Source organism: Triticum urartu, chromosome 5A, assembly GCF_056163025.1.
Source record: "Triticum urartu cultivar PI428250 chromosome 5A, HENAU_Tu73, whole genome shotgun sequence".
Lineage (NCBI taxonomy): Eukaryota > Viridiplantae > Streptophyta > Magnoliopsida > Poales > Poaceae > Triticum > Triticum urartu.
Genome location: NC_141877.1, coordinates 461759325 through 461772973, shown reverse-complemented (window position 1 = coordinate 461772973; position 13649 = coordinate 461759325).

The following is a 13649-nucleotide window of genomic DNA, read 5'->3' as shown; positions in this document are numbered from 1 at the left end:
CCATTACAGGAGAAGAAGAAGGCACGCAAAAGAAAGACTAACAAGGGTGCGGGCCAGCCGGCACCGAGTACGATCCGTGCTCAGGACGGGCCACCTTCACCCGAGGATATCTCGAGGAGGGTGCATGTGGCGGGTAGGCCGATGCTACCGAGAAATATGCTCGATGCTGCAACCGGTGCTATGCGGAGTCTGCATGACAGTGTTCTTTCTTTGGAGAAGCGGCGTCTCGGAGAGAAGGATGTGGCATACCCGGTTTTCGCGGCCAAGGTGCCAGAGGGCAAGGGCTTTGTGGATAAGTCCATTGAGGGTACGATCGTCCTGCGGTTTGATGACATCCATGCTATGTTGAACCTTCATCCGCTGCACTACACCTTCGTTCGGCTATTTTCGCTGAGTATGGATATGCGGATCATTCGCGACAAGACCCCGGACATCGTGATAGTCGACCCCTTCTACATGCGTGCCAAGATCTTGGGCAGCGCTGGGGACCGGCAAGTCGCGACTTCTTACCTCGAAGGCGTCATTCTGGCAAACCAAGATAAGGATAACTTCCTCGTGCCTTACTTTCCCGAGTAAGTCCTCCCCTCAACCGCCCCGTAACATATGAATTCTTAGATTTCGATCGTTTTTCTTTTAACATTCCGTGTTTTCTGCAGTGACACACATTGCACGCTCATCCTCCTAAGCCCCAAATATTCCATGGCCACGTATTTCGACTCGGACCGTCAGTCGAACGTAGACTACACAAATGTCAAGAAGGTTCTTGATGATGTTCTCCCTGGCTACATCAAATCTGGAGGCACCTTCACCAGGCCTATTCGTAAGTACGGCAAGCACGTGTTCTCCCACAATACGACGTTCTGCCGCGTCAAGCAGCCGCCTGGCGGTCAGAAGGGTGCCTACTACGCCATCCATCACATGCGGGCGATCGTACGGGACCATCATCAACTTCTGCTACCGAGTAAACTCAAAGATTGGGCCGCGAGCGTGTCGGCAATCCAGGACGCGGACATCAGACAAGCATTCTTTCGCATCCAGTCGGAGTTTGCGGAAATCATCCATCAAGATGTCCTTCGTACCTCGGGGCAGTTCTACCTCAGAAATCAACCGTCCAACAGTGACATCGACACAATGCTACAAATGCAGGCTGACAACGACCGTTATTTCATGACTCCCATGATAGACGGCGGCTTCATCCACGCTCCGGTCCCTTGAGTCGAGTCGAAAGCAGTGATGCTGTGTCTAGTTCTGAAACATCGATTGGCTCATGTTGTAATTAAACTTTAATGAACTTGTAGTATGTCTCTTTGGTTTCGAGAGTCGTTCAACTTAGATGTAATCGATGCTATTAATGTCTTGCTTTTCTCTTCCGATCGTTCTGTTGCATACTTATATATTGCTTATGTATTGTCTGTGAATTGGTACTAACGTTTCGTTTGGCTACTGCATAGCGATGCCTCGTATGTCGTGTACAAGGGTAAGGTTCCCGGAGTCTACGACGACTGGGAGGAGTGTCGGAGACAGGTTCACCGATTCAGCGGTAACAGTTACAAAGGGTACACCACTAGGGCTAAGGCCGAATCTAGATACGCCCGCTATCTAGCGGGAGAGGGGAGGGAGCGCTGGAGGAACCGGATGAAGACGAGTTTCATCGTGATGATGCTCATCATGATGACCGCAGCTCTCTTCTATGTGATGGTAGTTTAGATGATCGATATCGACTTGTAATGTGAAGACAAACTCGCTACTCGCGGTCTCAAGACTTGTAATATAATGTTCTATCTTTCTTCGGTCTTTTCAAGTCGGAGACTAATATGATGAATTGTATTCGGAGACTAATATGATGAATTGTATTCAGAGACTAATCTTTTATTGTATTCGATGAATCTGTTGTTGATGTGTGCTGTCTATATTTTGTCCAATTATACATTTTGTAATCTGTGCAAAAAACAGAAAATAAAAAAATAAAAAAACCTAATATTCATACTAATGACGCATCACATCACAGTGCGCCATTAGTATGCCAAAGGATACTAATGGCGCATCATTAAACAGTGCGCCATTAGTATGCCGAAGTTACTAATGGCGCATCTTGTTATTGTGCGCCATTAGTATGCCAAAGCACCTGGGTATACATGGCCCCCTGGGAGGCATACTAATGGCGCACTGTTGTATATACTAATGACGCATCTGAGATGCGCCATTAGTATACCAGATACTAATGGCGTGGCACTAATGGCGCACCACTAATGCGCCATTAATGGCCAAATTAGGTGCGCCATTAGTAGGCCTTTTCCTAGTAGTGCAAGAATCATGCCATCTACAATGGCATGTGTGAAACTATGTCTTCTTGTAAAGATATAGGAGAATAAGTATCTTCTTGTAAATAGGGATGGGTTAACATTATTTTTTTTCTTGTTAAAGCATTTTTTCTACAAACATTTTTTTATCCCGTGGCAACGCACGGGCATTCGACTAGTACCCTCTACTATACGTGTATGGGCTGTTGGTTCTGGAGCGATAATACAGTGTTCACATAATTTATATGCCCATGGTAATAATTTACAGGAATCCCAGGACACTATAGTCTTCATTCTGTAGAGAATTTACATGCGCAGGGCCTCTTGCTGAGTGCAATATCCTGCAAGACAATAGGATTTGGAATGAGCCTAGTCTTCCTCAATAAAAAGATATAAGTAGAACGACGGCATACATGAAACAGAGACAAGTGTGATAGATCAATGAAATAGTCAAGGACCTCTAGAAACAAAATATCAGTCTACTTGTCAAGTGGTGGTGGAAACTTGAGACTCAAGATGGTCTTTGGCAAGATATAGTTAAAGCAAAATGTCTTACAAGAGATTCTGTGGCCACGGTCAAAAGAAGATTCTCTGATTCCCCTACCCTGCCTTCTCAATGGGGGGAGATGTGCTCTTTTATTGTTGGGCTGGATATTACCTCTGATCCTGGTACGATTGTTTAGGCTTTCGGCCCCAAGCAGACTTTTACTACTAAGTTGATGTATTAACACATAGATAGAAATATCACGGGTTGTGGTTTTAAGTGGATTTGGAAAGCTAAAATTCCTTCTAAAATCCAGATCTTCCTTTGGCAACATTTTCAATATGCCGTGTTGACTAGGGATGTTATGAGCAGGAGAAATTGGACGGGGAATCCGCGCTGCTCTTTTTGCAGCGAGAAAGACATGTCCCAGCATCTCTTCTTATGCCCATTGGCTAGGATGATTTGGAGAACTGTGAGATCAGTCTTTGGCACCGAGTTGTGCCCTAACAACATTTGGCAGTTTTATTCGTGGTGCTACACTTTTTTACCTGATGGGGGCAGATTCTACAGTTTTGGTCTTGCAGCTATATGCTGGTCCATTTGGAACTGTCGCAATCAAGCAACCTTTGGGTTTAAATTTCTTAAAATCCCTTTTGAGGTGGTGTTCTCTTCATGTGTATTTCTGGATTATGGGGCAGGTTTGCTGAAGAGTGATGACCAGGAGGCAATGTGGCGTGGGGCAATGATGCTCAGGGATAATGTGAAGAACATGATGCGTATCTGTGCTGCTGCTCAAGATGATGGTGCGATGGACTGAAGCTTGCACTGATGTATTTCCGTTATTTATTAATGAAAAGGGGTGATGTGCAGTTCAAAAAAAAGTATTAACATTGCTGATGTAAGGATGGTCGACACAGCTGCGGGTGAAACATGACTAATATATATCCTGTGTGTTTGAGCTGAGAACTCACCTTGCTCCGTTATTGGTATTTGGTAGAGGTGACTGTTGTATTTGTGGGGCTTGGCAGATAGGATTAAAATTACACGTGTGTAACTTTTTTTTTTGAATTTTCACGCGGGGGGGGGGGGGGGGAGTTTCCCCCACCTGAATATATCTGTTCCGCAACTCCGCCGGCGAGCAGTGGCGGAGGCAGGGGGTGCTAGCAGGGGCCCCGGCCCAGGTCAACATGCAGATTTTGCCACTACATGAGGGATTATCTGCTGCTAATATTGTGTATTATGATGATTTTGCTGGCTTTGGCCCTCCCCAACATGATTTAACATCAGTTGGCCCCCCTGATTAAGTTTTCCTGGCTCCGCCACTGCCGGCGAGTCCGGTCCGAGGTTGCGGAGCGAGGGCGAGCGCCATAGACGAAGTAGTCGAACACGCGAAAGTAAATGACACAGAGAGATATGGAGGAGACCAGCTTTATTAATCAATGATCAGAGATTACAATGATAGCTCCTCGTTGCTTTATATAGGGACTCCAGGGTCAAGGGATAAGTACTCACTTAACGTAAAGTGGGGGAAACGGGAGGGGCTACCCCGTGCGATACGCACGAGGCTGCCGCCACCCCTCGGCGGCGCCGGTTTCCCAACACTCCCCTTGGGTAATTATCCATATATCCATGCCTCAAAACTCCGAAAAACCCAGTGGGAAAAAATATGGAGAAAGAGCACATAGTATACGTTGTTGTATTGCACGAATTGCCTCGTCAAAAACCTCGTGTGAGAAACATCAGGAAAACTCACTCAAGGGAAAAAGAGTACAATCCACTCAACCATCGAGTTGAGTACTCGATCATCAGGATTGAGATTTTAGCGACGAGTTTGTGAAGTTTCTCCCCCTGAACTTTGCATCTCTCTAAGTCTCATCATACCGATTCCACGCACACACCTCTCTAAGGTTGATGCCGGTAATGATTTAGTGAACATATCAGCAAGATTGTCACAGGACTTAGTATGAAAAACTCTCACCTCGTTCAACTGTTGCAGCTCATGTGCATAGAAGAACTTGGGACTAATATGCTTTGTAAGATTACTCTTCACATAACCCATCTGGACTTGTGCAACACAAGCAGCATTATCTTCATAGATAATGGTAGGGGTTTGTACGGTGTTCAGCCCACATGTCTGCTGAATGTGGCCGATCATCCGCCGAAGCGATACACACTCTTTTGACGCTTCGAATAGTGCCATGATTTCCGAGTGGTTCGTGGAAGTCGACACAAGTGTTTGCTTGGACGATTTCCAGGAAAACACAGTTCCACCACAAAGGAAAACATATCCAGTCTGCGATTTGCAATCATGCGGGTCCGATAGGTACCCAACATCGGCATAGCCTATAATAGATAGGTCTTGATTTCTTTTATAAAAAATGCCAAGATCTTTGGTCCCTTGCAGGTAACGGAAGACGTCCTTGACACCTTTCCAATGCCTCTTGGTAGGTTTAGAACTGTACCTCGCAAGCAAACTGACGGCGAACGCAATGTCTGGCCGTGTACAGTTTGCGAGATACATGAGTGCTCCAACTGCACTCAGGTAAGGAACCTCTGGTCCCAGAGTTTCCTCCCCCTCTTCCTTTGGCCTGAACGGGTCCTTGTCTGGCTGTAAAGATCTTCCGACCATCGGGGTCTTAGAAGGATATGCCTTATCAAATCCAAATCTCTCCAACACCTTCTGGGTGTAGGCTGACTGGTGCACTAGAATCCCATCAGGGGAATGTTCAAGTTGCAGACCTAGACAGAACTTGGTTTTACCCAAATCCTTCATCTCGAATTCCGACATCAGGTAGGAACTCGCTTCCTCAATATCCTCAGGCGTACCGATTATGTTTAAATCGTCCACGTACACCGATATTATACAGAATCCATCTTGGGATCGCTGTATAAAAACACATGGGCATTCTTTATTGCTCGTGTAGCCCTTCTCATGAAGGAAATCACTTAAGCGATTGTACCACATTCTACCAGATTGTCTGAGTCCGTACAGTGCCTTTTGAAGTTGAACACTGTATAGACCCCTGTTTGCTCTATCATGGTTCAGAACAGGGATACCCTCTGGAACCTTCATGTATATGTTCAAATCCAAGTTACCATACAGGTAAGCAGTGACAACATCCATTAGTTTCATTTTCAAGCCCATGTTTACTACCATCGAGATCAAGTATCTAAAGGTAACTCCATCCATGACCGGGGAATAAGTCTCCTCAAAATCGACACCTGGTCGTTGAGTGAACCCTTGAGCGACGAGCCTTGCTTTGTACCATACTACCTTATTGTTTTCATCTCTCTTTCGAACAAAAACCCACCTATGGCCAACAGGGCGAATGTGGGGAGGAGTTCGACAAACTGGTCCGAACACCTTCCTTTTGTTGAGAGATAATAATTCGGCAGTAATTGCCTGCTGCCAATCTTTCCAATCCGACCTTTTCTTGCAATCAGCGAGCGTGTTAGGCTCAGGGTCAAGATCTATGGTTGATGCAATTCTCGTAGCAAAGTTAATGTCGACAACCACCGTTGCTCGGTTCAGGGACTCCCCCATATAAATATAATTTATGGCCATTTCGTCATGGAGCACATCCGGCGCTAACACTTGCTCTACCAAATTTCCCATTATGGGAGCAAGGTCCTTTAGATTTCCCGCGCCGATGTGTGCGCTCACATCTCCGCTGGGTGTTTCCCCTATGGGAAAGTTTAAGTCCGGAATTTCGTGCACTGAATTTTCCGTACTTGTGCCAGGTCTCGACTGGCTCCCCGTTTCACTTTGGGATACTTTGGCGACAGACTGTAATAAATCTCTCTTATCCTTTTTCGTCGGGCGTCCCTGAGTACTTGGGATTTGAGAAGCCGGATCTCTCGTCCTTTTAGGCCTTTGGACGGGAGCGGGTATACCATCATTTTTCTTCGGTATTTCAACCCTTTCCGGTGCATTGCACGCGTGCACATGCGATTTTGTCACAGTCTTTAAGTCACTAAAGTGGTCAGGCAGTTGATTTGCTAATGACTGCAAATCTATTATCTTTTGGACTTCTCTCTTAGTCTCAGCGGTGCGCGGGTCATGAGCATGGATCCCCATGGCTTGCCACGTGATTTCTCGACTTTTAGCATCAAGGGGTTGATTCTCTCCCCCTAAAGTCGGGAAAAGATCCTCGTCAAAATGCAATCAGCAAAACCGGCCGTGTGACAGTCACCTATCATGGGGTCCAGATACCTGATTATGGACACAGTCTCATAACCAACGTATATCCCCGACTTACGGAGTGGGCCCATCGCTGATCGCTGAGGGGGTGGTATTGGTACATATACCTGGCAACCGAACCTGCGAAGGTGGGAAATTTTTGGTGCCGACCCTTGCGCAAGCTGAACAGGAGAGTGGATGTTGTAGGCCGACGGTCTAAAGTTGATGAGATTGGCCGCGTGTAACACGGCATGGCCCCAACATGTAGTTGGTAAATTACAACCCTGAAGGAGCGGTCAGGCAATGAATTTAATTCTTTTAATTAATGCCTCGGCAAGTTCATTTTGTGTATGAACATGCGGTACCAAGTGCTCAACTTTGATTCCCATTGCCATGCAATAATCATCGAACGCCTTTGAAGTAAATTCTCTGGCGTTGTCCATTTGAATAGACTTTATACGATAATCCGGGAAATCATTCCTCATTTGTATGATCTATGATATCAATTTTGCAAAGGCATGGTTCCGTGTTGACAGCAGGCAAACATTGGACCATTTAGAGGAAGCATCAATGAGCACCATGAAGTACCGAAACGGCCCCGTGAGGGGCTGAATTGGACCGCATATGTCCCCTTGGATACGTTCCAAAAACGCGGGGATTTCATCCCTCACCTTGAGGGGCGATGGCCTAATGACTAAATTCCCCTTAGCACATGCGGAGCACACGAAATCATCGGGATTCGAGAAGTTCTTCACGTTAACATTATGGCCATGCGAGTTATTAATTATATTTCTCATCATCCTAAGTCCGGGGTGGCCTAACCTATCGTGCCAGAGGCAGAAGAGTTCAGAGCTTCTAAAAACGGTCTTGAGGGTAGTGTACACAGGCGGTGCTACTATTTTAGTGTAGTATAGCCCTGTGTCGAACGAAGGAAGCCTTTCGATAACATGTTTACCATTTGCAGCCCGCTTTGTGATAAGTAGGCACTCCTTGCCGTTCTCATCATCGGTCTCAGCATGAAAACCATTGGCGCGGATGTCTCTAAAGCTCAAAAGAGTACGAGTCGACTCCGGGTACAACAACGCATCATTAATGATCAAAGTCGTTCCCATAGGAAGTATAATAGTGGCTCGTCCGGAGCCAACTATGTGCGAACTGCAGCCGGCGATTGTCATAATACTTCCCAGAGATTTTTTAATAGACTCAAAGTACTTAGTTTCTCGTAAAATGGTATGTGTAGTTGCGCTATCGGCAAGGCACGTTTCTTCCATTCGGGCGCCACACGCGTTCTAAAATATGACATATAATTAATGTAATGAGGAAGACGCTACATTAATAATAAATGCACCCATTCTAGAACATAACATACTATCATGTATAAATAATGGAATAAATGAATAAATGTCATCCAATCGCCAAAGTAAAGAATAAGTTTATGCTCTCATAGAGCTTACAACCAAATCGAATTTATTCGAATTTATTGTATCAAATCACGGAATCATGATAACCAAAGGGGTATGCTAAGTAGACTCGGTGAAGAAGCCATTGACCTCAGCCGCAATCTCCATACTAGTGAGCTGATCCTCCTTAGAAATCATCTTGGAGGCAGCATCAACATCTAGTTGCGGCACCGCCGAGGCCACCATGTGGTCAACCTCCATGGCAACGTTGGCGTCACTAGAGACAGCCAAAGCCGCCGCGATGGGCACCACGGGGGTTGCCGCAATGGGCGCAGTAGGGGGCGTAAAGATCATCATGGGTGCCTGAAAGTGCGTTATATCGACTAGAGGGGGGTGAATAGGCAATTTTTATGAAATTCTTCACTGAGGAATTTGTCGGTGAGGAAATTCCTTAGCGAAGAACTACTAGCAGCGGAATAAGTACTCAAAGGTAAACATAACAGAATACACGCATAGTCATCATGATGAAATGAAGACAGGCACAGAGTACAGGAAGCGTAATCACAGGATAACACAGGATGAAGACAAACAGACTGAAGAAATTGAACTGAGGAAATTGAGAAAGTCTTCAGTCAAAGTCTTCAAACACAGATATGAACAAACATACAACACAGTTATGAGGAAATGAAAGAGTTGAGGAAATAGAACCAGTGAGCTTGGTGAAGATAATGATTTGGTAGACCAGTTCCAACTGCTGTTTCAGTTGTACGTCTGGTTGGAGCGGCCGAGTATTTAAACTCGAGGACACACAGTCCCGGACACCCAGTCAAGGACACTTAGTCTAAGACACCCAGTCCTCACTGTATTCTCCTTGAACTAAGGTCACACAGACCTCGTCCAATCACTCGTGGTAAGTCTTCAGGCGTCTTCCAAACCTTCACAAACTTGGTCACCCGGCGATCCACAATTCCTCTTGGATGCTCTAGACCATGACGCCTAACCGTCTGGAAGAAGCACAGTCTTCAAAGGTAACAAGCATCAGATCCACTCAGGATCAATCTCTTCAGTGATGCTCAATCACTTGGGGTTTGTAGGTGTTTGGGTTTTGGGTTTTTGGTTTTTCCTCACTTGATGATTTTCACTCAAAGTCCTCGGAGAATGGGTTGCTCTCAAATGATAGGTGTCAGTTTCTCTCGGAGCAGCCAACCAGCTAGTGGTTGTAGGGGGCGGCTATTTATAGAATAGGGAGCAGCCTGACATGATAAGACATAAATGCCCTTCAATGATATATGACCGTTAGGTGGATAGATATTTTGGGACAGCTGGCGCATAGCACATCAACGGTCGGAATTTTGAGTAGCAAAATCCTCAGGGCTATCATGTTCCTCACTGTGTAGGCAATCCGCACTTGCGAATTCCTAACTCCTCAGTCAGGACAAATTCCTCAGAGACCAGAAGAAGGCGCGCGAGGTTCAGCATGATGAAAAAGTATCCACCTGTACACGCATTTAACATATAATATGAAGAATTTGAAATGCTTGATGAAATATGGTGCCTGATGAAATTCAGCATGCGTGCAATAATATTAACGAGGAATAAGCATGCAGAATAGTGCATCAAGAGTATCAGAGCATAGTGCATCAAAAGTACCAGAGCACCATCGGGTTTAAGATTACAACTCGATCCAATAAGGTTTCAGAAGAACGAGAGTTGTAACTTAGCAAAAAAATGTTGTATATGGGCGTTAAAATAGACCCGCTTGAAGACTAACTCAAATTTCTCCCCCTTTGTCATCGAATGACCAAAAGGATCGAAACTGAGGACTAACGCCCCTAAAGATAATCAAGTTGATGAAGGAGCGCCAGCGTTGTTGGGGTCGTTGGTTGATGTAGGGCCTGCCGCAGTGTCATCCAAATCTTCATGTTCATCAGTGTTGCGCGATGAAGAATATGAGCTGGCCACCAGAGAAGGAACCTTGACCTTCTTGAATTTCTTCGGTGGAGGTGCAGACCAGTCAAAATCTTCATTAAGACCCATGTTCTTCAGATCTTCTTCACCATACAGATGTGACAGGATTGCCCAGGTGCGACCGAATACTTGATGGAGGTAGTAGTGGTTTTTCTTCACTGCATTGCGTGTGGCAGTCATGTTGTGAAGAAGTGAACCAAACTGACGCTTAACCCATTTGTGATTTTGATCCATCTTCTGGTGAAGACTAAGCAGAAGTTCCCGGTCTATCATCACGCGCGGAGCAGTGGCTTGAGGAGTGGACTTGGGAGCATTGGCAGAGTCATGGGTGGCAGAGTCATCATTGGTGGAATAAGATGCAGCTTTGCGAAACTGACCATCCAATGGACGAATGCCTTCATCAATTACAGCTAGTGCCTTGCCCTTTCCATCAACTGAGGAATATGTCTGCTTGAGGACTTCAATTGGGGGCAAGTAGCTAAGATGATTCTGGAAATCAGCTTTGTAGTTGAGTGAAGACCTTGTCCTGAGGAATCTCATAATCCAAGGTGCATAAGGCTTCAGCTCAAACGGAGACAGTGCAACATTGGCCATAGTCCTCATGAAGAAATCGTGATAATTGACAGGAATGCCATGCACGATGTTGAATACCAGATTCTTCATGATGCCGACAATTTCCTCATCAGATGAGTCGTGGCCTTTGATAGGACTGATTGTCCTCATAAGAATACGATAGAAAATTCTGGGCACGTACAGGAATTCCTTCACGAGGAATTTGGTTCATGGTGCCTGACCTGGTTTCAAAGGCTTCATCAGCACCTGCATGTAATGATGAGTGAGCTCAGGTTCACTGTAGATGCAGCGAGCTTCTTCAAGGGGAGGACTAAGTGGTAGAGCACGAAGCAATTCAGAGGCTGGTACAGTGTAGTGAGTGTTTTCAGACATCCAGTCCAGCATCCATGAATTCACATCTTCAGCATTTCCAGTGATATGCAGCGTTGCATAGAATTGAAGAATTAGTTCTTCATTCCAATCGCAGATGTCAGAGCAAAAGTTGAGCAGTCCAGCGTTGTGAAGAACACTGAGGACTGGTGCGAAACACGGCAGAGATTCCATATCCACGTGAGGAATATGCTCATGGTAGAAAATCTTCTCCTTGTTGAACAGCACCGAGGAATAGAAATTGGCTTGACTAGCAGTCCAGAAACGCCTCTTCCTAATGCGAGCAGAGTCATATGGGTTGTAATCTTCGAAGAATACGTGCTCGCCGAAGAAATCATCAGCCTTGAACTTTTGCTTGCGTGAGAATGGATCCTTTGGCTTCGGCAGAGGAGTGTCAGTGAGTTGCATCACGACCTCAGGAATCTCAATCGCAGGTTCTTCAGGCTGAGGAATTTCTGGTTCTTCCTCAGTGGCAGTCTGCGTTGTTGGTTGTTCAGCAGCATCAATTTCTTCAGCGCTAGTGGCTGGAATTTCCTCATGGACAGATGCAGTGGGGTGAGTTTCTTCAGAGCCCATGTGAACAGTTTGTGTGGGGGACTGAGGAATTGCTGTAGAGGGGTGAACATTGGAGAGTTTGGATGCTGACTTTCCCAGAATTCATCACTGATTACGGGTGTGGAGCAGCCAATGTCCACATCTTCATCTTCCATTTCTTCAATGCCAGCCTCTTCAGCTATGACCTGAGGCATAGGCGAGGAGATGATAGGTGTTGAAGGGATCGCATCCACTTCAATTTCTTCATCCAACGGTTCAGACGAAGCAGCAGAAGGAGTTTCTTCATCAGATCCGCCGGGGATCACATATTCTTCATCAAAAGGAACAAGGTCCTTTGATGGCCTGGTTGAGATGGGAACATCATCAATCGGATGTGCAAATGAACTTGTCATAGGCTTCATTTTCTTCGGAGCTGAAGAATCTGAAGCAGCTGATGCTTTCTTTTTCTTCACTGCAGCACGCTCTGCAGCCTTGGTCTTCTTCGCATCTGATGCAGATGGAAGGATTGGAGTTGAAGTTGGTGCATGAGCAGCTGAGGAATCTGGTTGTTTTTCGTCAGGCACAACTGATGCAGTTGCCCTGAGTTCTTCAGTTTCTTCAGGCACACCACTAGTGGGTGCCCTGTCAATTTCTTCAGTGGCTGGAATGCAGTCATCAGCCCTGGAACTCACATTTTCTTCAGCAGCCTGATTGTCATCAGCGGTGCTGGCATGTTCTTCAGTTGGCTGAGCAGATGCTTCAGCCTGAGGAATTTCCTATTGCGTTGGGGCAGCAACATTTGAAGTGAACTGTTCAGTTATCTTTACAAATCTAACTTTGACTCCTTGCCAATCAGCATAGTAGGCTTGGAAGTCATCGCTGAGGGTTTTGATTTCAGATTGGATTTTTACAAGTTCATCAGTTGTCATAGTGACAACGTTGTTCTTCAGAAATTTCTCTTTCTTGTATTGGGCCTTCTTGATCTGCCTGGCCTGATCATATTTCTATTTCTCCTCTTGGATGAAATGAGTCAGCATATGATTTTGACCAAGCGTCAGCTTGAAGTCAGGCATAGGAGTATTTGGGTCCTTGTGCCAGAGATCAATGTAGTCGAGGATCAGCTTGGGATCCAAAAGCAGTGGCACAGGTGTGCCTTTGGCTCTAGCAGCCCTAACTTGTCTGTCTCTGATGATTTTTGCAAGTTCATCATCATCAGCTTCATCTTCTTCAGGTGGCTCTTGGAAGGCGACCTGTTTCTTCTTAGGACTTGGCCGAGGACCTCGTCCAGCAGTTGCCTTGGTCTTCAGTAGAGTGGGGCCAGATGAAGAATTTGATGCAGCTGAGGAGCTTGCTAAGACACCAGAGGCAATGGAGATGCCTGCAGTCCTTTGGTACGAGGCCAGATGCGCAGGTGCTGAGGACTTTGTCGGAAAGGCTGAGGACTTTGGAGGAGGTGCTGAGGATTTTGAAGGAGCACCTTGAGGGATTGGTCGTGAGGACTTTGAAGAGTCTGGCCGTGAGGGCGCAGCTGAGGAACTTGGTCGTGAGGGCACTGTTGGTGAAGCACTTGGCTTACGAGCAGGCTTCTTAGGCATGGATTTCCTCGGCTTGACCGAGGCCTCAGCAGAGGCAGCAGCAGCAGCAGCAGAGTCTTCATTAAATTTCCTCACTGCTTCTCTGGCTTGCTTAGCCAACTTGCCTTGGCGCTTGGCCCATTCATCAGGATAGTCCTCGCCGCGCTTGAGGCTGGTGGGATCTGCTATTTGGTCAGGTGCCAGTGGTGCTCTTGGGCATGGAGGATTGAGTGCGAATTTCTTCATATACTTAGGAGTGACATATCT